At 38.5% G+C, this 24,673-nt stretch overlaps 1 protein-coding gene across 6 annotated transcripts in view; it reads left to right on the top strand.

The window, feature by feature from the left end:
• The window catches only part of THRB (thyroid hormone receptor beta), a 431,077-nt gene that overhangs the window by 206,054 nt on the left and 200,350 nt on the right, over positions 1-24,673 (top strand). The gene's annotated exons all lie outside the window — the stretch shown is intronic.

Below are 24,673 nucleotides of genomic sequence, written 5' to 3'. Positions count from 1 at the left end.
GAGGGGTAGGAAGAGGAGGAAGAATCCAAGAAAGACTCCAAGACAGACTGAAAATGAAGGGAAAGAATGAATGAATGATAGTAGACAAAGTGCCAGAGAGATGACAGAAGGCTATAAAGTTAGTGAAGTGACTTCTCTCTATGACCCCTCGGATCCTCAGTGAAGAAGCTGAAATGTTTGATGCTCATAGATCTATTGTGGAAAGGACCTACCTTTGGCTCAGGTCAACATGGGATGAAACTGAGGCAGGTTCACGTGCCGACAAGAGTGGTGTCCCGGGGGACTATAAGGAAGTTGCCTAAGGTTGGCAGAAATCCTTCAAAATGCTCTGGAATGTCTGAGGCCTTGGAATAGAGGTTCAGACCAAGGTAGAAAGTAGGGAGGTCCTTAATCAACAAATGTTGCCTAGTGTGGTGGTTTGGAACAGTGCGTTTCAGGCTTTAAAGATCAAGTAAATCATCTGGGAATCTTGCTTAAAATGCTGACTCTGAATCAAGAGGCCCAGAGTGGACCTGAGATTCTGTATTCCTGGCAAGCTCCTGGGTGAAGCCTCTGATGCTGGTCAACAGACCAAACTTTAGGTAGCAAAGGGTTTCCCAGGTTCGTATCCTAGGGTTGCCACATAATCTCCATGTAACCACGAGGAAATGATTTAACCTGTCATGCTTTAGTTTTCTCATCCATAAAATGGAGACAGTACCTCTTGGGTTGTTATGAAGATTATGAAATGAGTTAATATATGTAAAATGCTTAGAACAGTGAGTGCCGGGCACATAAAAGATGCTGCTGCCACCATCATTATTTACTTGGAAATAAAGAAACCATTCCAGGAAGAGTCGAGAATTTCTTAAGACTCAATCTGTTGCAGTGGTAAAAGCTTGGAATTTGAAGTCCCGCCTCTGTGACCTTCACCTTTCTAAGGTGTGTCAAGCATGTGTCCTGGCACAGAAACCCATTCACACCCTTCTGCCTCTGCTGTAAGTTAAAGTTCCAAAACTTGCTGAAAAGTTATCTAGACATGGAGGCTTATTTTTTTCCGCCTAAAATTTAGATCGCATAAGGGAGCATTTCTTTAGGATAGAGAAGCCAAAAATACCATCCAGGTAGTGATCCAGTCCTGCCTCTGGACTGCGAAAATAGTTCATGATGTCTCTATGACAGTCACAGCCCTTTGTAAATACCAAGGCAGTGCCTACCTCCCCACCCTACTGAGACTGTGAGCCGGGAGGCTGGGGCAGAGGCCGCTATCGTTCATCTTCTCAGTCCTCACACCAACTGCCAGCTGGTGGCATGTATCTGGCTCATAGTATGCACACAGCCCTCAATTTATATGGCACAAAATTATCTGCCTATAGTCAAGAGAGATAGAACAATCATATATAAAAATGTCTCTAAGATTTATTTTGGCTTCCACTTGGTATACTTTTTTTTCTTTTTAGAATTTGCCTATACCATGGAATTGAATATTGGCATCAAATACCTGGCAATAGATATACTTTCTTGGAATTGAAAAATGATTGAGGTAATGGAAGCGTCTGTGTTTTGTGTTTACCATTGTTAGAAGTGCAGAATCTCAGGCCCCACCTCAGATCTAGGAAATCAGAGTCTGCACTTTCACAGGATCCTCAGGTGATTCCTATGCACAGTCAAATTGGAGAAGCTCTGAGCCATTACTCTTGGCCCTTGCAGCCCCACATTAGCTAGCTGCGTTGTATGATTGAGGTTGTTGCTTCCTAAAAGAACATTAAGAAACAGAACAGAGCTGTTAGCTGTTAACAGCTCCTGACTTGTCTTGGGGAGCAATTGCCACTTTAGAGGATAGAAATACCACTCCCAGAAAACAAAAGAACAGGTTCCAAAAAATATGCTTAGGAACGTGGTTGCCTGGGGACTGAATTTGCTAGAACAAGTCAACTGGTTGACAAAAACATGATGGTAACTGGGGCCAATTAAAACTCATCTGAATGGCATCATGTTATGGAAATCCTGAACACCAACAGGCCTACTTCTTCAAGTTTTTTCAGGGATAGAAGTGAATGGGAGAGAGTAATCATGAATGCAGTACTCATGAGAAAAATGTGCTTATGACTAAATTCACCCATGGTTCTGTATCTGTAGCAACTTGGGACTGATCTATTAAATAGCACCCAGACAATGGCTTGCATTGCAAAAGGTATCAGGATATTAGGGAGAGGAGATGAATTCTATAACTTTGCTCTTTTCTGTAACAGATTCGATGCAGGGCTATGTAATAAAACAAATGTGACACTATACTCACCCATTGTTCAGCCACAGAAGATACAAGCTCCTATAACAAGAAACAGCTTTCAACAGAATGTTCCAGATGAGTCTGAACCTTGATAATAAGAATGGAAGAGGGGAAAAAAAATCTGGGCAACTGTACCTGAAGGATTCAGCCTTAGGATCACAGGGAAAAGCTGAGGAGAGAGATTGTGAAGCACCCCCCCAGACCTGGAGACCCGAAGGCAAAACCTGCCTTCCTAAAGCTCAGGCAAAGAAAAGAGCATTCTGTCTCTGTAAAAGACTATACACTTTAATTACCCCTATGAGGGATCATAAAACATAGGTGGGAGCTGGGCCTGGTCCAAGACAAATGCAATAAACTCTTTGTTATTTGGTGGATGTAGATTAGATTAACAAACAAAATGACACTTAACCCATTTATCTACATTTCCCAGGAACTTAGGAAAAAAAATTCTGATTTCTACCTCTATCTGAACCCTTGGAATCTACAGTTTTGATTTAAAAAGATAAAAGAATTTAAAATTCTGCTACTGGTTTATTCCCTGGCTAAATGACTAAAGGGGAAAAGTGAAATTTGTATTTACATCACTGTATTTTACAGAAGTTCTACATTTTACAGAAGTTCATTTTTTTTTACAAATTCAAGTTTCTTACTTTATAAATATGCTTTAAATATAAAATAGATGTTATTTCTCATGGAAGTTTCTATTAAATGTATATTTTTCTTGGCCTTTACTTTAACCCAGCATGTCCACTGGAAATATGTGAGCCACAAATGCAAGCCACATATGTAATTTTAAATTTTCTAGTAATTGCATTGAAAAAGAAACAAAAACCAGAAGACATTTATTTTAATAGTACATTTTATATGACTCAACATCCAGAATGTCATTTCAACATGTAAGCAGTATAAAAATCATTGAGATATTTTACATTCTCTTTTTCAAGCTGAATTGTTGAAATCTGGTGTTTTATACTTACAAGCACATCTCACTTTATGAAAACCTGATGACAACTATGAACTTTCCTTCCAGAAAAATTCACATTAGCACAAAATCCTACATAACATTTCAGGGGATTCATGAACTCCTTTGAAGCCCATCTTGGATTTTACCCTGGGATAAAATAAGCCCAAACTGCCATGATTCTATCATCAGTCTCACAATTTTACTTAATGCTGAAGTTTGGACTTATATTAATTATTTTAAAATAATTTTCTGTTTTAGCATTTTAAAATACCATTTATATAAATGAAAAAAATCTGACTCTATGGGTTTGCTTATACCAATTATTTCTTATCAGTGAAATAATACAATATTTGTTCCTTTGTATCTGCCTTATTTTGCTCAACATGATGTCTTCAAGGTTCATCCATGTTGTCACATGTATCAGAACTTCATTCCTCTTTATAGCTGAATAATATTCCACCATATGTATATACCACATTTTGTTCATCCATTCATTGGTTGATGGACACTTGGGTTGTTTCTATTTTCTAGCAATTGTGAATAATGCCATTGTGAACATCAGTGTGCAAATATCTGAGTCCCTGCTTTCAATTCTTTTGGGTATCCATCTAGAAGTCAAATTGCCTGATCATATGGTAATTCTATACTTAACTTTCTGAGGTACCACCAAACTGTCTTCCACTGCAGCTGTACCGTTTACATTGCCACCAGCAATGAATGAGTGTTCCTGTTTCTCCACATCCTCTCCAGCTGTATTTGGCACTTTTTGCTCAGGATATCATCTGTGATATTCATCCACATTGTATATATCAGCATTTTGTTCTTTTTTATTGCAGAATAGTATTGATTATAAGACTATACCACAATTTGTTTATTCAGTCTCCTGTTGATAGACATTTGTATTGTTTCCAATTTGGGGCTACCTTTGGTGGACAATGCTCTTGGATCTATAACTAAGAATAGAATTGCTAGGTCACAGGGTAAGTATACATTTAATAGAAACTTCCAAACAGCTTTCCAAGCTGTTCGTACAAACTTACACTGCCATCTTCTGTGTATGAGAGTTCCGGTTGCTCCAACATTTGACGACGTCTTTTTATTTTTAGTCCTTCTGATGAGAGTGTGGTAGTATCCCATTGTGTCTTTAATGTATGCTTTCCTGGTGATCTTTACAACTAAAATAAGCTAGTCATAAAAATGGCTGAAGTTTGCCAGTAGCCTTTTAAATTCTTGGCTCAGGCTGTCACACGTGCAATAGTTACTAATCCTTTTAAAGAATCCTAACTATTTCTCCTTTCTGAGAGATGTGATGTCTAATTGTACAACCATTCCAGCTTTTCAGATGTGAAAATTCCTCAGCCCCACCCCTAGTGCAGTATCCCCAGGATATGATCCTGATGAATGGTGCAGAGGAGAAGAGGAGACATCCAGCATAGCTCTCATAGGCACCTGGCAATTAGTTTGCCCCCCACAGACACGGCACAGCCTGTCTGCTCAATAATTATCCAATGAGCTTTCCATTCAGCACCAACTTTGTTCCAGGCCCTGTGCTAAGGATTGAGGAAGCAACAAGAAACTAGGTATAGTCTCTCTCCCTCCCTCTCTCTCTCTTTCTCTTCAAAGGCTCACAATTTAGTGAGGGAGACAGAAAAGGTGAACATGTGCTTGTAATGCAGTATAAGTACTTTGAGAAATTCGTATCTTTAGGGGCTTTGAGGCTCAGAGCAAAGATGCTTGGAGAGAGCAAGGCTAGACTTCCCAGAAAAAATGGTAACTGGAGTGAATATTACAGGAAGGAGAGAGAGGGCATTGTATACAAGGGAGCTGCAGATGCAAAGGCAGGGAGGTGAGCCTCTCTGTGGGTTTTCCAAGGATTGCCAGGATGGCTGGAGTATAGGGCACATGACTGGAGGAGACTGGCAAGAGTTAAGGCCTGAATGTGTGTGGGGCCAGATTGTGAAGGCTGTTCTTGGGTGCAAATATACTTTGTAGAATCTCAGCTTGAAGAATCTCCTTTTAGGTTTACTTCCAAGCAAAAGGAATCAAGACTATCCTTTGGCTATTGTCTCTGGATACTGAGTCTTACCTTCTCCTCATCTTTTCATGTTAAATTGCGTACCGTTCGTCTTCTTTCTAACTTCTTATCTGGATATGGGCACATCTTCTATTAAATCGCTTTAGAACCAGTGTGTAATTTCCCATATCTGATAGTCTGAGAACTGTGTTTTCTTAACTAGGAGTTTTCTAATAGGTCAAACCCAACTCCCTAGTCCAAGCAGCAGCCCTGGGTGTGGCATAAGACCCACTTTTAGTCTTCTTTTGGATGGAATTGAGTTTTATACTTGTTAGATTCTGTCATTTTTGATTAGAGGAGTAAGGCAAACATTTACATTCCAACTAAAGGATCTATTTGTCTCAACCAAGCCAGTCCTGAAGCCTTCTCTCTACTGCAGAGACAGCCAAGTGGTGTATTAGAATTGCCTCCATTTTATTTAGCAAACATGCATGTAGCATGTATGCCTTACCATTTCCAAGCATTATCCTAGCTATGTTACACATAGCAACTCATTTAATCCTCACAACCACCCTAAAGTTGAGCAGTATTATTATTTCCATATTACACATGAGGAAACTGAAGCACCGAAAGGTTAAGTAACCTGCTCAAAATTACAGAGTTGGGATTTGAAGCCAGACATTCATACTTGTAATCACTATGCTATGATGGTTCTTCATACTTGTAAAATATCCAGGAGAAACTCAGAGAGCAACAGGGTAAATGAATTACCTTCAGCTCATTGAGCAAACATTTACTGAGCAACTGCCTGCGAGTGAGTCAGCAACACCTTTGCCCCAGGAACTCTTAGCCTATTTGGGGAGACAGATAGAAATAAATGTTTGCAATACAATATTAACCTAGGAGGAAAGTAACTAACTTGGCCGGAGGAAGTAAGGGAAGGGCTTGGTCCTTAAAGTCAGGGTCAGCCTTTCTTATGGAGGAGTAAACAGAAGGAGCAGGACTCAGAGTTGTGATGGGTCAAGGCTTGTTTGAGAAGTGAGGGTAGTTGTGGTGGAAGGTGGAAGGTGCCTGTGACGAACAGCAGGACACAAGTCTGGTGGGAGGATGGCAGTTGGGCCAGATTGGCTGAAAAGTACCCAGTAGGAAGCCTTTGCAGGTTATTAAGTGAAGAAGAGAGGTGATAAACCACCTTCTAGAAAGACCAGCCTGAGTAACATTGCAATAATCCGTGCAGGAGAGGATGAGTGTTATTGCAAGGTGTGTGGAGTGCAGGAGTGCCAAATAGGTTGTCAGTAAAATATAGAATCTGTACCATAGCATGTAGTGGGGGGAAACAGACAGGTGAGAGCAAGAGGGAGAAGGAGAAAGAAGGAGAGAGAGAGAATGTTTGCCCATAAGGAAGAGAGGGAGGGAGGGAAGGAAGGAAGGAGGAGAGAAAAGAAAAGAAAATGTACCTTAGAAAACCTCTTATGGTAAAATATTGCAGGCAAAATACCCATAAGATTTGGGCCTTTTGAAATATGTGCTCAGCCTGATTTTGTTTGGGTGGTTCAACAGCAGTTATTTTCATGGTTCTATAATAACCAATGAGATTACTTCTATCTGAAGAGAGTTTGTCAGTTTTATGTAAGACTTCATTTAGGGGCATTGCCTTGGCATGTAGACAGCTTCCAGACTTTACACACCAGCAGAAGCGTGTTATCTGAAGAGGGCATTAAAGCAAATTAAAGTCATAGCTAGGGATCCCAGCAGCAAACAAGCACTGCTACATGGAGAATTTTAGAATAACTTCTTACTCAAAAAAAAAAAGAAAATCCGTTTGAAATGGATCCTCACATTTACCAGATCTGAAGCTTGATAAGCTTCAAACTCAAGGAATCTTCAAATACATGGGAATCATATGCATTATTTCAGGCGGGACTATTCCTGCCTTCCTTGTTAGTTACAAGTAGCACAGTTGGTGGAATGAACTATTTCTCTCTGTAATTATTATCATCAGGATGGGTAGAGATGAATTGAAGTTGGAGGACAGGAGGAGTTATAAGAGTAACAGGGCCTGTAGCTATGGATAAGGTGGCATGTCAGGTGTTCACTGTCCAGGCGGCTCCTGATGTTAGAGGAGTCCCGTTTCAATAGAGGTTTCAGTTACCGCGAGCTTTGCTCATCTTCCTGCTGCAATTCTGGCTCCTGCTAGCTGGCTGGGAGACATGGTGTGGAATCCCCAGCTCGAGAGAGTGGCCTTGAGTTGTGAGCTGTTTGTCTGGGGAGTGCATTATGTGGCAAAATCCACACAGTCATGACGCCAGCCAAGCGTCAGTCAACACAGGCATCTAAGATGCATTTCAGGAGTCCGTAATTGGGATAGCTCAGCCACATAAATGCAGGACGTCTCTCTGGGTTCCAAACAGTTTATTGCTTGGAAAGTCTTCATTCTATCAGACTTGGAAGGATACCAGGAGAAGCGCATGCTGACAGTGTGGAGATTTCAGCAGGTCCTGAGAGCCCGTAGGATGGCAGGGTAAGTGTGTAAATGCTGAAGGAGGTTTCATTACAATTATTCTGTCAATCAAGACCTGTCCGTGTCCAGGACTTCCAATGGCCAACTTCCCTTAAAATTTTAATACATCACTGCTAAGGGTGGGGTTGCACAAATGTACTTTTCCAGTAGTTCTCATGTATCTTGAATTGGAGTTAAAGGAGAAGGCAAAGAAAATATAACTCCTGGATATGTAGCCTCTTTTGATGGTGAATGGAGAAGTCCAGGGTGGGAGGGTTATAATACTGTGTTTTCTAAACTTTAAATTTTTAAGAAGACTTTCAAAAGGAAAACAAATTATCTTCCCTTTCTTAACATATTGAATAAATATATGAATAGAAAATTATATTCAGTTCCAAGTGGCATATTTTGAGGGACTTTGAAACCTGGAGTATATTTCCATAGAAGCGCTCTCGTAGAGAAAGGTAGAAAGAACTTGGAGTGTTCAGTCTGGAGAAGAACAGACAGGAGTGATGACAGCTGTTTTTGAGTATGTGAAGAACTGAAATATGGAGTAAGTAGAATAGTTACCTGTATTTCCCTAGGGGAAAGGGTTTTATCCTTTGGTGGGAGGGTAGGGAAAACACCCTTTTGAGGATCTGATTTTAAAAAAATAGACCTCTCCCCAGAAAAAATGCATTTATATAAATGCATATTTGGCACATAAGTTCAGGGATTTCATGGGACCCTGTGAATCCCATGTAAAGAATTTCTGTTCTGGATGATGCTACTACAGGATTTTTCTTGGTTTAATGAAGAACTCTCAAGAAGTGCTACAGTGTAACTGGGTTTTTCTTAAGGTGATTCAATCCCCGTCACTAGGGTCTGAATGGTTTGTGAAGTAGGGAAAATATTGTGGCTTTGGAATCACACAGACCTGGATTTGGATGCAGAGGTGCTGCTTCTAGTTGTGTGTCTTTGGACAAATTACTTAATCTTGCTAATATCCATTTACTCAGCTGTAAAATGAAGGTGAAAATCTATCACAAGAGGATTGGGATAATTAAAAGACAAGTTGTATATAAAACACCAATCCCAGTGCTAGGGGTAGACTATGAAAAAATAAACTTTTCTAAGTAATTCTCAAAGTTGATGAGTTGAAGGTAAAACAAGAAAAAGTCTAATTTCTGCCTCTGCATAAGTTCTTCATAATTATGCTCCCTTTTTACTCTTAAGAATATTATAGACAGCAATCTAGCTTTGTGTGGGAAGTTACAGTAAATGTCTAACTCCAAATATGCACTACACGTATATGAAAAATCTTTTAAAAGGATCTGAAAGGTGATATTATGCTATCTTAAAGTTTAAAAAAAAAACAACTTTCAAACTGAAAGGTGAATGAGCATTGTAGAAAATGAAATGTACTTGAAATAATTCAAAGTGTTTTCAGTGAAGAGAAACATATCCTGAATTTCTATTTGATAGGAGAGGAAATGAGGTTGCATTTTTAGGTAATACTTAATAATGGGAAAGAAAAGTAATTATATATCAAGTGAAAAGGGATAATACTAAGTAATAATAAAGGACATAATAGAAGTCTAATGCCAGTCTTTAAGATTCTAGGGAGGAACATAGTTTTCAAAGGCTTTGGTAATGGGCTTTTAGAAGTGTCCAATTGGGTTATGAACTAAGGGATATGAACATTCAGTACTGTGGGTGGCAGGATATTCTTAGCAGCTGACAGCTCCAGGGAACAGCTCCAGAGTATTTGCTGCATGTGAATCATATTTGTTTCAACAAGCAGCAAATTTGTATGGAGCAGCTACTATGTCCAGGGCTCTGTCCTAGGCGTTGCTGGATGTGAAGGAGGATCCCTCACCTTCAAGCATGTGGGTGAGTTCAGCATATGGTCCTGAAACAATGAGTGGGACAGACGATTTCCCAAGATATTAAGAGGAAAGAGAGAAGGTTCTGGGCTGGAGTTGATGACAGCCTTCATAGAGGAGGTGAGAATTCAGTTGGGCTTTGAAAATTAGTAGGAGTTGCTGTCTTCTTATTTCAGTAAATGGTAGCATCATCATTCATCCAAGTGTCTAATCCAAAAACCAAAAATCAGACTTGATTCCTCTTTCCTTCACCTCCAAATCCAAACTCTCGGCAACTCCTACATATTCCACCTCCAAAATATATCCTGAGTCTACAAATTCCACTATATCCATGGCCATCATCCTGGGCCAAGCTACCATCACTCCTCTGAAATGCTTCAATAATCTATGAACTGGGCTCCCTCTTTTCATTTGTCATCAACAACCAGAGTGATGAAATCCCTCCCTTGATTTGAACTCTTTAAAGGTTTCCCACTGGAGTAAAAATAAAATCCTCACTCTTTACCTTGGCCTGTGAGGCCCTGCATGATGTGGGTCCAGGCTCGCTGATCTCACCCCTAATTCCTTCCCCACCCCACTCACTGTGGTTGAGCCACACTGGCTTCCTATGATTCTTTGTTCTAGTTAGACATACTATAGAAAAAAATGAATGTGAAAATTATTGAAAGGTATAAAAGGAGATCAGTTCTCAAAATTAGCAAGAGAGCTTGTTTTTATGATACTGATGCACAAATGTGAGCATTTAAATAGGAAATGTAGAAAGTGTAGTTTGATTTCAGGGAGCTCCAGGAAGGCTCCTTCTGCATCTCAAAATGTATCTCCCTCACAACTTCATTAAATTCTTCCCCAGGAGAATATATTTATTGAATTCCCACCAAGAAATAAGGTGATATTTTACTGTCTCTCAGATACTGTGCTAGGTACAGGAGCTACGACAATTTGAAAATGAATAGACATAGGGACCCTACAGTCTTAGCACTTTCAGGCTACTGGAGAACCCAGACAATTACAACAGAAGATAATTACAATGAGGACTTTTACAAGGTGCCATGAGAACACATGGGTGGGGCACCAAACTCTGGCTTGGGAGGTCAAGGAAAGCTTCCCAGGGGAAGTGATATTTTGGCTGATACCTGGCATAGTGCGAAGAGGGGCAGAAGGCAGGGGCAAGTAGTCAAGTATCCTTGACAGGGGAAATAGCACCTGCACAGGGATGATATTAAGAGAGAGCAAGGCATTTTCATGGAACCTAGAACATTCAGGATGGTTGCAACATAGTAGAAAGCAGGGGCAGTTAGAGAGGAAAGAAACAACATATGAGAGGTAAACAGTGGCCTTTGTATGTAAAGCCTTATAAACCACCTTAAAATCTTAGTAGAAAATGAAAGGTTTTAAGCAGTGGGATGATGTGATCTGATACATGTTTTCAAACGCTCACTTTGGATACAGTGAGGGGCAAGTCTTGAAGCTGGCAGATGGATTGAAAGGCTGTTCTGTTATCCAGGAAAGAAATGACATTGGTATAAACCAATGTAGACGTAAGAAAGATGGAGAGAAGCTCAGTAGAGAGATTTAGAAAAGAGAATCCACAAGACTTGGAGATGAACTGGATGAGGTTGAAGTGAGGAGAAAAAGGCAAGTATTCGTAAGTTCCCACCATGTGCAACCTCTTCTGGGGTAACATTTACTAAGCTCGGTTTCAAGTGTAAGAGGAGGTTTGTGGGAACAAAGGAAAAAAATCATACCTAACAGTGGGGTAATTTTTTTTCTGAGAGCAGATTTTCTTTGTGCCTATGGTGTCTGGGAATTCTAAAAATAGATGGATGGGAGAGCCTATGAAAGATGGGGAGAGGGGCCAGAGGGGACCTAAGAGAATCATTGACTCCCTCTTAATTTTGCTTAAGCCTTGGCTAAGATGCCAAGCAAGTTCTTCTGCCATTAATAAATAGTATTAAAGAGAAAGATTGAGCCTTAGGTAATAGCTAAGGTCCTATCCAATTCCATTACTCTGTGGTACTGGTATTTACATTTTCCACCATTGAGGTTATGTCCAGAATTCTATCTGCTTTTGACAAGGTGGTTGCAGCCCCTAGGGAAATTAAGGTGTTTCCTCATTCCAACTGCTTCAACGTCCCGTCCCACTTCAGCCACACACAGGTCCTCATTTACATTTTGGATGAGTAAATGTCTGGGCTGTGTGGTGCTTTATAGCCTTAATGGACATGGGAATGTGGGAGAGACAGACAGACAAAGAAAGATGACAGTAGATATAGCTTTGAGACACCACTCAATTATTTTGATTTCTGTGACATCATCCCATTTTAGTTGAAGGCTTCTGAAATGAGTGGCTCTTGTTTTGCCATTTGTTATTTAAACTCTTGTTAATAATGTGCTTCCCTGAGAGAGTTCCTTTAGAGCAGCATTTCCCATCCTCAGCTCTTTGACATTTTGGACCAGCTCATTCTTTGTTATGGGGTCTGTCCTGTGCATTGTAAGATGGTTAGCGGCATCCCAGGCCTCTACCAACTCGATGCTAGTAGAACCAACACCACCCCCAATCCTGTATCTCAACTATGTCTCCAGACTTTACCTAGTGCCCAGTGGGAGGCAAAATCACTCCCAACTGCAAACCATTGCTTCAGAGCAGTGATTCGCAAGATGTGCTCAGACCAGTCACTCGAAAGATTGTTAGAAATGCAGATTCTCTCTGAAAAGGGAGCTCTGGGAATGGGACCCAGCAATCCGTATTTTAACAAGCATCCAGGTGATAACTGATGCACACTCAAGTTTTTTGTGTGTTTTTTTTTTATTTTTATTTTGAAATAATTTCAAACATGTGGGACAGTTGCAAATACAATACAAACCCCATACAGAGAACTCCAACACCCCCCCACCCCCAGATATGTGTGTCTACCAATTTTACATTTTGCTACCTTTGCAGTACCTTTCTTTCTCTTTCCTTCCTTCCTTCCTTCCTCTCTCCCTCCTTCCCCCCTCTTTCTTTCAACTACATCTATTATCTTTCTATCAATTATCTATCTACCCATTTATCATCTTCTGAACATTTGAGAGCAGTTTGCATATATCATACTCCTTGAACTCATAACACTTCCATGTACATTTCCTACGAACAAGGATATTCACTTATGTCATTAACTTAACTGCAGTTAATTCAAGAAAATTAATATGGATATAAAGCTCAAACTCTATAGTCCAATTTTTCCTTATGCCGCCTTTGAGCTTTTCTTCTCCATTCTTAGATCCACTCCGGTATATATTGCATTGATTGTCATTAACTCTTAATTAACTCTTTTTTTTTTAATTAACTATATCAAAAAAATATTTTTTTTACAAAAGATGTACAATAAAAAAACATTTCAAACAAACCATAACAAGGGAGTAAGAAAAAGACAACTAACCTAAAACAACTACTTTACTTCCAACATGTTCCTCCTCTACCCCAAGAAAATAACCTAATATAGCAACATTTCTGTGAACCTGTTCCTACCATACCCATCAGAAATTAACAAACCATAGTCATTCCTGGGCATTCCCAGAACGTTAAATTTACCCACGATAGCTTATCTGTTCTTATTGGGTTATCGTTCCCCCTTCATTAATTGCTCTCTATCACTGGTTCCCCTACATTCTACATTATAAACATTTATTTTAGGAGTGTGTTGTTTAAACTCCAGGTGTTTGTGAATTTTCTAAGTCTCTGATGGTTATTGACTTCTAATTGCATTCCATTGTGGTCAGAGAATGTGCTTTGAATAATTTCATTTTTCTTAAATTTATTGAGGCTTGTTTTATGTCCCAGCATATGGTCTCTTCTGGAGAAAGTTCCATGATCACTAAAGAACAATGTGTATCCTGGTGATTTGGGATGTGATATTCTATATATGTCTGTTAAATCAAATTCATTTATCAGATTATTTAGGTTTTCAGTTTCCTTATTGGTCTTCTGTCTGGTTGATCTATCTGTAGGAGAGAGTGATGTGTTGAAGTCTCCCACAATTATTGTGGAAACATCCACAATAATTGCATCCTTTAGTTTTGCCAGTGTTTGTCTCATGTATTTTGTGGCACTATGAATGGGTACTTAAACATTTATGATTGTTATTTCTTCTCATTGAATTGCCCCTTTTATTAGTATGTGGTGGCCTTCTTTGTCTCTCATAACATCCTTGCATTTAAAGTCTATTTTATCTGAGATTAATATTGCTACTCCTGCTTTCTTTTGGCTGTAGCTTGCAGGAAATATTTTTTCCATCCTTTCACTTTCAATTTCTTTGTGTCCCTGTGTCTAAGATGAATCTTTTGTATGCAACATATTGATGGTTCATATTTTTGATCCATTCTGCCAATCTATATCTTTTAATTGGGGAGTTTAATCCATTTACATTCAATGTTATTACTGTGAAGGCATTTCTTGAATCAGCCATCCTATCCTTTGGTTTATGTTTGTCAGATATATTTTTTCCCTCTCTCTCTTAATGTCCTTTAATGAACCAATATTGAATCTCTTTAGTACTGAACCTTTCTCCATATCTCTCTCTCCTTTCTTTGTTTCTCTGTCAGTAGGGCTTCTTTTAGTATCTCAAGTAGGGCAGGACTTTTATTAGCAATATCTCTCAGGATTTGTTTGTCTGTGAAAAATTTAAGCTCTCCCTCAAATTTGAAGGAGAGCTTTGCTGGATAAAGTATTCTTGGTTGGAAATTTTTCTCTCTCATAATTTTAAATATGTCATGCCACTGCCTTCTCGCCTCCATGGTGGCTGCTGAGTAGTCACTACTTAGTCTTCTGTTGTTTCCTTTGTATATGGTGAATTGCTTTTCTCTTGCTGCTTTCAGAATGTGCTCCTTCTCTTCAGTATTTGACAGTCTGATCAGAATATGTCTTGAAGTGGGTTTATTTGGATTTATTCTATTTGGAGTTTGCTGGGCATTTATGCTTTTTGTATTTATATTGTGTAGAAGGTTTGGGAAGTTTTCCCCAGCAATTTCTTTGAATACACTTTCTAGACCTTCACTCTTCTCTTCCCCTTCTGGGACGCCAGTGAGTCTTATATTTGGACATTTTATTTTATCTATCATATTCCTGAGATCCATTTCAATTTTTTTTATTTTTCTCCCATTCTTTCTTTTGTTCTTTCATTTTCCATTCTGTGGTCCTCGAGGTTGCTGATTTGTTTGTTCAGGTTCCACTAGTCTTCTACTATGAGTATCCAGAATCTTTTTAATTTGGTCAGCAGTTTCTTTTATTTCCCTAAGATCATCTATTTTTTTATTTACTCTTGCAATTTCTTCTTTATGCTCTTCTAGGGTCTTCTTCATGTCCTTTATATCCTGTGCTATGCTCTTCTTCATGTCCTTTATATCCTGTGCCATGCTCTCGTTGTTTGTCTTTAGTTCTTTGATTAATTGCTCCAAGTACTGTGTCTCCTCTGATCTTTTGATTTGAATGTTTGGGTTTGGGTTATCCATATCATCTGGTTTTATCATATGCTCTAAAATTTTCTGTTGTTTTTGGGCTCTTGGCATTTGCTTTACTTGATAGGGTTCTTTTAGGATATGTAGGATTATTCAAAGACGAATCTCTAATTTGTCAAATCTACAGCTTGGTTGCATACACTTTCTCTAACTAACCAGCAGATGGCATCTGCAAGTCACCTATTCCCCTCAAGTCAGTTCTCCCCAACTTTGTCTTTGTGGTGTGTGGGGGTCTGATTCTTGTGGGGTCCAATTGGTGCACCAAGTTTGGGTGTGTTTTTGGTGCTGTCCGCCCTGAATGTGGGGCATGTGTCTGAGTGATTAAGAAGGGAGGGCAGCTTTAACAATCAAACCTCCCAGGTATTCCTGAAGATTTAAGGCTGTTGCAAGAGTCTAAACTTTCATTTCATTCTCACCACAGATTGTCTCTGCCACTGACCCAAAAATCTTTGGTATTGGCATATGGTCCCTCAGATTTCTGAGTGGGTCCCTCTTCCAAGCCGTGCCCTTCTAGGGCCTCTGCTGAGGGAAGGTTGTGCTATGACACAAGTTCGCGCTGTCCCTCAAGGGAAGTTCTGGGCTGCCGGGCTGTGTAGGGGTGTTCCCAGCCTGCTGAAAGGATGGCTGAATGGGGCATGTTAATTTCCCCCTTTTCACACAGCTCTGACTTCCCATCTCTGGGACAATTAGCTGTGGGTGCACTAAAGGCTATTGTCCATGCCCAATATTGTGGCGTGTACGTGTGTTGCTGAAAACACTTACTGTCATACTGGGTTTTTTGGCATGTCTCTGGGCTGTGGCCCTGGCACCGGGCAGTAGCGTTTCCAGTCTGCCGGGAAGATGGCTGCAAGGGGTGTGGTTTGTTTTCCCCTTTTGGCTCACCCCTGCCTGCCTCGCTTCAGGACAATTAGCAGCGGGTGCACGAAAGGCTATCTTCCATGCCAGATATTTAGGCATTCGCACAGCCCGTTCCTGCTATGCTTCACTGTGCAGTTCTCGCTGCCATATCTGCAGCTGCTTTTAGGTTTTTCTAAAAAAGAACTAGTCCACCTCCAAACGCCAACCCTCAGTTTCCTCACACCACAGCATGGCTGCCGGATATTCAGCAGCTTACTCACTTGTTTCAGAACACAGACTCCCAGTTTCACCAAGTGCACAGTCCTTGTGGATTTCACAGACCTTGTCGAGCTGGTGCATCGCTGGAACTGGTGTTCTGGGTCCCTTTCTGGCTTTTCCCTAGTATTTTTCACAGAGGTGGTTTTTTGCCCTGTCTCTCCTAGCCGCCGTCGCAGGTTCTCCCTGCACGCTCAAGTTTAAAAACCAACACTCTAGAGAAAATAAATGGTCACTAAAATTTCAAGAGAAATAGTTATTTATGTAAAGGAAGATTTTGAAACGGGGAGTTTTCTCTCATTCCTTTTCTCTTCCCTTTCAAGAAATAAAATGAAAGTACATGGCTTCATTTTGGAAAAGAAAAGGTTATTGATAAATATTTTCCCATCATGGAAAATTCTTATCAGTGGACAAAAATGTAAAAGGCTCATGAAGCTTGACACTCTGAAGAGAATTCTTTTTTCCTTAGTTCACAAAAATCAAACAGTAATATTCTGATTGCATATCAGATTTACAAAGAGATATTTTAAATAAGCACCTGGAAAAACTTTCTACAAGTAGAAAGGGTGTGTGATATACATATCCAGTGTGGATACACAGATTCCATTCAGGTTAGGGGCCTGCTTGCCTGCCGCAGTGCTCAACAGCTTTGGGGAGCAAGGTCAGATGTCTGTGTCAGGGAAACCTTCCGTTGTTTTCTTCCTTTACTTCGCTTTTCACTTGTTTGGTCACCTGCCTCTTTTTCACCCCCAAAACAGCACTAAATAGGGGAGGAAAATTTTCTGATTCATTTAAACAGCATTTTTAAAATGCACCCTACAAATGATGAAAATTCAGGTAAAAGTTCTGTTCTTCAGTGTATTTTAAAATTCTGTGAGTTGCTAAGCAATTTAGTAATGTCGATGTCTTCCATGAAATGCTTAATGGGTCCCTGAACATTAGACTGGTTTCATTTAGAGGTGTTATGCATGTGAGAAAACGAGACGTGAAATACAGCTTATCGTAGCATGGGAAAAGCCACGAAAGCTGTGATCTTCAAAAGGAGGTGGAAGTGTGGTGGGGAAAGAAGACAGTAAATATTCAGTCAATTCAGTTCATAAGACTCAGCTGTGGAAAACCATAGCAACAATACAAGGGCCATTTACACAGCATGTTTATCTTTGAAAATCATTTTATTGGAAAAGGAAATGATGTTCCATTTAAATCATTGTTTTTACTTAAAAGCACAAGTATGCCGAAATAAGGAAAGTAAATATAATAATAATCCATTCCTCAATTTATTCCATTTTTTCATGTATTAAGTCATGCAAAAAATATTTATTGGCATCTACTATGTGTTAGTGACCAAGACAAATATTTATTCTCTGACCTCATGGAGCTTACATTTTTTGTATGTGGCAAGAAACAGACAGAAAACAAATAAGCCATTATTCCAAATTTGGGGTTGTACCCTGTTAATGGGTAATGAGAGCCGTTTAGTAGATGACAAGCAGCTTTCATGATTGTCTAATGAAGAAATTAAATAAAATGAAGAAACCAGGGCCCATTTCACTTCTTAAGTGCTATTTCATGCAACTATTGCTTCAGTTGCATGTGTGTGTGAGGGTATAAATCAATGTAAAACATTTCTCATTATGAATCATAAAATTTGTTAAAATACTGAAATTTTTATAATTCTGAAATAAGTGAAATGATTTCAAATTGTAATGCATGCTGTGAAAAGACCAAGGAGCTGAGATAGAAATAACAAATGTCAAGTGCAGGGAGGCAGAACCAAATTTAGCTGTGTGATCAGAGATTGCCTCTTTGTGAAATAGCATTTCGGATAGACCTGATGGAAGAGACAGCCAGGAGGAAAGAGTAGGAAAGAGCCTTCCAGCAAGAGGGAATAGCAAGTGCAAAGTTTCTGTTAAAAGTCTGAGTACCAGGGAGTGGCAACCTAAATGGCAAAGAAAATGGACAGGTCACTTAGGAAAGAAAATTCTCGAACTTTTTGTTTGGCAAAAGCATAAAAACAAAACGGATGCTTGAACCTATTCCGTAAATATTGATGGGTTCCATTTCTAACAAATGGAAAATTCCCAATTCAAATGATTCACAGAAAGAAAACATATATTCACTAAAATTCAGCAAATATTTATTGAGTTTTTAGCATGGCTCAAGCTTTTACAGTCTGGTGAATTAAAAAGTGAACAAGAGTTTTAAGATACATGTGTAGAGTTGCATGTACACAAATACACAAAAGACCAAAGATAGTAATTTTCAAATTTACAGAACAGTTGACTATTCTTCTGTTTAACAAAGCCTATTCCACATGCCTTAAATTTGTTTTTTGCCTATTTGGCTTCATAACAAAGATTTCATTCTCCCCAGAATGGTTTCTGCCTAATTAGCTACCTGCTCTGAGCTGTATTTCAAAAGAGTAGGATGTTTTATACCCACTGGTGATTTCACATACTAGGACCTCAGACTGATCTTTGCAAAAAGACTTCCAACCTGTGTAACACCCTAATTGGACATCCTAAAGCTTCCCAATTCTTTCATTAAATCCCATATTCAAAAGGCAGGACGTTGGTAGCAGTTATGCCTATGTTTGTAACAAATTTGTTGTTATTGATATCATTGTTACTATTCTAATGCACTCTATCTCCTTGCTATCTCAGTAAATTCATCTGCCTAGATATCCTTTTACAGTCCTACCTAGCATCCTTCCCCTTACCTTTCTGCCAACTTACAGGCTTCAAAACTCAACCTCCACCCTCTTAGCCGGATGGGCAGAATTTACAGAGGCTACAGGAATGGCAACTAAAGCTAATTCAGTGAATGCAATATATACTCATCGTCTTAACTATAACGGACTGTACAACCACTGGCAAATGGTCTTGAAACTCCAGAGACAATATGTAATACTTTAGCTCAAGGGAACTGGAACTCACAAAAATGTTTGGGTAGGATCAGAGCAAAGTCACAGGGCATTCTTAGGGAATCCTTTAAGCAAACCATTTGGGACCATGATTTACAATGGTATCAAGGGCCTACCAACTATTCATATTCCTTGAAGAAGTACTTTTTTGTATCTTCTGGAATATTTCTGAAAAATTTTCCCGAAGAAATAATCCAGAATTCAGAAATAGGTTTAGGCACAGAAATATTATTTGTGGCATTGTTTGTATTTGAAAATCATCCAAATATCTTTCAGTAGGACAATGTTAAATTTATAATGTTATATCCATATGGTGGCCTATTGACAGTCATTAGAAGTGCTGTTTATGAAGAGATTATAGCATTGGAAAATGATTTCATTATACTATTAGGTAGAAACGGGTAAAAATTGTCAATTATGATACAATTTTAATTAAATAGAAAGCAGATGCATAGAAAAACTAGAAAGGAAATAAGCTAACAGTTGAGAGATCCGGTTAGTTGCATTAGTAGTCTTTTTTATTATATTTTTCTGTATTTTTAATTTTTTTTTACAATGAATGTATATTCCTTTTATGTTCTAAACAAACAAACTCTACCTCAGACATTACCATGTTATTTCTCTTCAGTGTATATAAAAATAATTCATGATTTCAAATAGTATTCAACATACATATGGCACTGTGTAGGATATCAAAATTTGCTTGCCAACATCAATGGGTATAGACTTGTTTAGTTTAGTTGCAAACTATTTCCAAGAAATAAAGCAACACTAATATGTTATTACTTACTTTTGTTGGTATTTATAAAAAAAAATGGAGAACTCTAATAGGTAACTTCCATTCTCTAATGAGAAGAAAAAGAGAGTGATCTGTAATTGTGGTTTGCTTTAAAAAATGTGATTTTTTTTTTTAGAACCAAAAATAAAAGGATAATTAGTTGGCTCATTAGAAATAATATGCCTTCCTAACTGATTACTAAATTTTGTCAATTAATTGTAGGACAGTGAAGAGAAAAGCACATGCATGCAGATAGGTTTTACCTCTTTAGAAGTTTCGTCATGGTTACAGGTTATGAGGTTATATAGCATGAGCTACAAGCTGGAGTAATGTGCCTGTTCAGGAATTTTGAACAATGGACTAGAAGCAGAGGATTTAAGCCTAGCATTTTGTTTCCTCACCCAGAAGTCAGATCACTTGCTATGCCTTAGGAAAATGAAGCCAGCTATCCTGAGCACTTGAAAGCTTGGTGATGCAGCTGCCTCCGTCTCTGGAGGCCGAGTTAGTCAGCTACATGAAGGCAAATACAAAGAAAACCTGTGCTCCTCTTCTTTGGAAGAATTTTTCCCCTGTTCCTCAGCCCTATTTATAATTCCTGCTCTTGGAGAGTCTATATTTATGACAACCCAATATCTCAACCTGTGGATTGCATCTCAGCATGAGGAACCAGAGCTGTCTGTGGAAGGCAGCTTTATAGGGAGACCACACTGTTGACAGATTCATGCCTCTCCCAGTGGGTGGTCGGAGGCAGGGAAATTCAAGCTTTCCAGAGCAGACCTTTCATGTGCCAGGAAATTTAGATTCAGGGAGCTGCTATCTATTATAGCCATGAGCCTCCCCAAACCAGAATTACAGGTAACTAATATTCCTTCTGCATGCCAAAGCAAACCCCAAACACTTAATCCCCAAATGGCAAGGCTATTAATATTAAAACCGTTTCTTTTATATAGCATGTGTAACGATGTGTTAGTCTCTAGGCCAAAGCAATAAAAACATCATTGAAGGGCTTTAACTTTGAAACATGCCTAATTTAACAAGGGGATGGAAGGATTTGTTATCTGTTGGAAAAGACCCTTTCTGAAGGATTTCGTCCATTGGAGGAGGAGATGGACTCAGATTTCTTACGAGTCAACTCGGTTTTAGAAAAAAAAGTTCTAAGAGATTTAGGAGAAGGAGCCAAGGCAGGATTAGAACAAGGCAACCCTCCATGGAATTGGTGTCCTTGGGCAAGTTCCTGAACTTTTCTGAGCCTTTCTTTCTTCATCTAAAAAATGAAACTAACAATTACTACTTTCCATAGTGGCAATGGAGGGAAATGTGATGATGGATGTGAAATGCCTGCTCCTGTAATGTGCATTTTACATACCTCTTTACCTTATTCTTAAAGCATATCTTCAACACCACTGGAACCCATTTGACCTTACAAAGAAAATGTATTTCTTCTCATATGGTAGTGAAAGAGAATGCAGCAACATGCAAATGGCCACGTCTATCATACTTTGGGATCTATTACTACAAATTATCTTTACCAACATATAGCCAGTGACTAAAATTAGATACCAGTACCATCTGCCTTGACCCTACCCCATGATGCAACTTCTTCTGCCAACTGAGACTCCCACTAATAGGGAGTTGATGTCCCACTCACCTTAAGGAGCTATCATGTACAGCCCACACTGTCATAGAAAACCCATGCTCCATCTGCTAATTCTTACCTCCACACCTGTTGCCCTCCATAGAAATGATTTTCCAAGCAAAAATAGAAGTAAATGTTTCTGTGTATCTGTACTTGAAAAAGATTTGTTATGTGAAAAATATATTTTTTGAGGGAAAGATTGTGTGGACAAGTTCTTGTAATATGTCCGGAAGATGGGTTGTGATGTTAAGAAAAGAAAGCAAAGCAGGCAAAATTAGGAAACATGTACCCCAAAATGAAAACTGATTGTCTTTTTTAAATAAAAACTGTGCCAGCTGCATCAGTAGCAGTGGTTCTCAAACTTTAGCCTGCATTTGAGTCACCTGGAGGACCTCAGATTCCTGGGTCCCCACTTCCAGAGTTTCTGATTCAGTAGGTCCAGGGTAGGGCCTGAGAATCTGCATTTCTAACCAGTTCTCAGATGGTGCTGATGCTGCTGGTCCAAGGAGCAGGCTTGGAGAACCACTGATCTGTAATATTCATAAAATGAAACAGGAGATTTTTGGCTTTTTCTGTGGACCTGACTAGTTTAGATAACCTTGAATCATCTGCTTTTTAAAAGTTAGATGGACACCAGATGTGAAATTATTTTAACCTGGTTCCCCTTTTCTCCCTATTTCATGATAGATATTTAATCACCATTTAAATCTCTTTTTGTTAAATTTTTCCACTTTTTCTTGGGTTGGTTAAACCCTATTTTATTTTTTATTTCCTTAGGTTTTAAAATCTGTGACAATAGGGTTATGTGTATTGCTTTTTATAATTCTTTTAATCTTTTTATATGTGTGTTTATAATTATTTCTTCTTTCTCAATCCTATCCTATATATTTTCCTGTCTTTCTCTTCTTTCCTTAATCATGCTCTTGAGATAGTTATATTTTATCAGTCTTTTCAAAGAACCAGCCTTTGAATTTATTTGTTCTTCCTACCATTTTTGTATTCTGTTATTTATTTCAGTATTTGCCTTTATTAGTCCTTCTTACTTTATTTAGGTTTATGTTGTTGTTTGTTATGGAATTTCTTAAGATGAGAGCTGTGTTCAAATATTATTATTCTTTCTAACAACAAAGCTTTTCTAGCTATAAACTATACATTTTCCTCTGAGAACAGCTTTAGCTGTGTTCCGTAAGCTATGGTAGGAAATATTCTCCTTTGCATCGTTTCTAGATAGTTTATAATTTCAATTTTGGTTTTCTCTTTGATTCTAGCATTATTTTGAAGGATGTTTCTTATTTTTCAAATGGCTAAGATTTTCTAGTTATTGCTTTATTATTTAATGTCAATTTTATTGGCTTATAATCTAAGATGGCCTATTGAAATCACTGCTTTTTAAAATAAATTAAGGTGTTCTTTTCCGTTCCAAGAACACAGATCTATTTTATTAATTCATGTGATGCAAGTTCTATTTACAAATCTATTAGACTGAGTTTGTGGATTAAGTTATTCAAATCTTTATATCCTTCCTTGTATTTAGGTTGCCTGATCAATTCTGAAATCATTTCTGAAGCCAGTATAACATTTATTTCAAAACTTGATAAATAAAATATAAACCAAGAAAAAAAATGAATCACTCTCACTTATACATACAGATGCAAAATTTTTAAGTAAAATATTACTGAATAAAATCCAGAGGCATTTCAGAAGAATAATAGACTATGACCAAAAAGGACTCATTCCTAGAATATAAATGTGGTTAAAAATCAGGAAACCTATCAAAATAATTTGTCTCATCAATAAACTTTATGGAGGAAAAAATATGATTGTAAAAATATGTATAAAAGGCATTTTAAAATTCAGCAGCCAGTTTTAATAAAAACTTTACTTTCTGTTTCTGGTTTACCTGAATGTGATAAAGACTATCCACCAAAACCTAACAAACAATAAAATTCTAAACAGTAAAACTCTAAGGCTGTTTCTATTACAATCAGGCTTAAAGATTATATCAGTTATCTAATGCCATGATAATGCTGCATAACAAACAACTACCAAACTCAGTAGAATGTGACAGTACACATGTATGTAGCTCATAGTTTGTGGGGATCAGGTGATCTGGGCTGGACTTGCTTATGTATCTGTGATCAGCTGCAGATCTCCTAGGCAGTTCTGTGATCTTGACTGGGCATACTCACAAGTTGGGGCTAGCTGGTTCTGAGCTGATCTAGGATGGTCTCTACTGGAATAATTGAGAAAATTTGACTCTACATAACATGTACTCTTCCAGCAGGCTAGCCTGGCCATGTCCTTATGGTAGTGGCAGAGGAGCAAGAGTGAGAGTAAGCACAATCTTACAAGCACTTTTCAGGCCTCTACTTGCATTATGTTTGCTAAAATCCCATTAACCAAAGCACTCACATGGCTAAGACCAGATTCAGAGTGCAGCGGTGCTACAAAGTTTCATGGCAAAAGAGCACGGACATGTGAAGGAGTGAAAAATTGGGACCATCTTTGCAATGGTCTATAGATAAGGATACCTGCTTCCACCAATATCATTCATCTCAGAGGTTCCAGTGAAGTAAATGGGTCAAGAACAAATTAGCGTAATTAATGAAACCAAAAGAATAAAATTACTTTTTTTTGATGATATGATTGTACCTATAAAAGTCAAGTGACTCTAGTAGAAAACTGCTACAATTAATAAGGATATTTGTCAAGGTGAATAGAACAATAGGTCTTCTTCACCGCCATTCATTCAAAATGTATCTATTAAACCCTGACCTTTTGCCAAGTGCTCATCTGGTCCCTAGAGTTTTATTAGTGAACAAAAAGACAAAAAGAGACAATATTCTAGTTGGGGGAAATGGAAAATAAACCACAAATAAGAAAATAGTAAGTCAAATGGTGATATATGGAGAAAAATATAAAGCAATAGAAAAAGTATAGCAAAAACTTAGCAGGTGGAGTAGGCTGTGAGTGGTGGTGTGCCCTTCTCTATGGGGAAATCACTAACGATAACGATAGTAAGTTAGCTTCTTGGTAGAGACTGGAGGTCATTGTGGGTGCGTGTAAGGCACATGACTGGGACAAGCACGTTTCAGGCAGCAGGAACAGCAGTTCAAAG

Source organism: Choloepus didactylus, chromosome 1 (genome assembly GCF_015220235.1).
Source record: "Choloepus didactylus isolate mChoDid1 chromosome 1, mChoDid1.pri, whole genome shotgun sequence".
Taxonomy (NCBI): domain Eukaryota; kingdom Metazoa; phylum Chordata; class Mammalia; order Pilosa; family Megalonychidae; genus Choloepus; species Choloepus didactylus.
The sequence above is the reverse complement of the archived record's forward strand: the minus strand, read 5'-3'. Positions and strand labels throughout refer to the sequence as shown.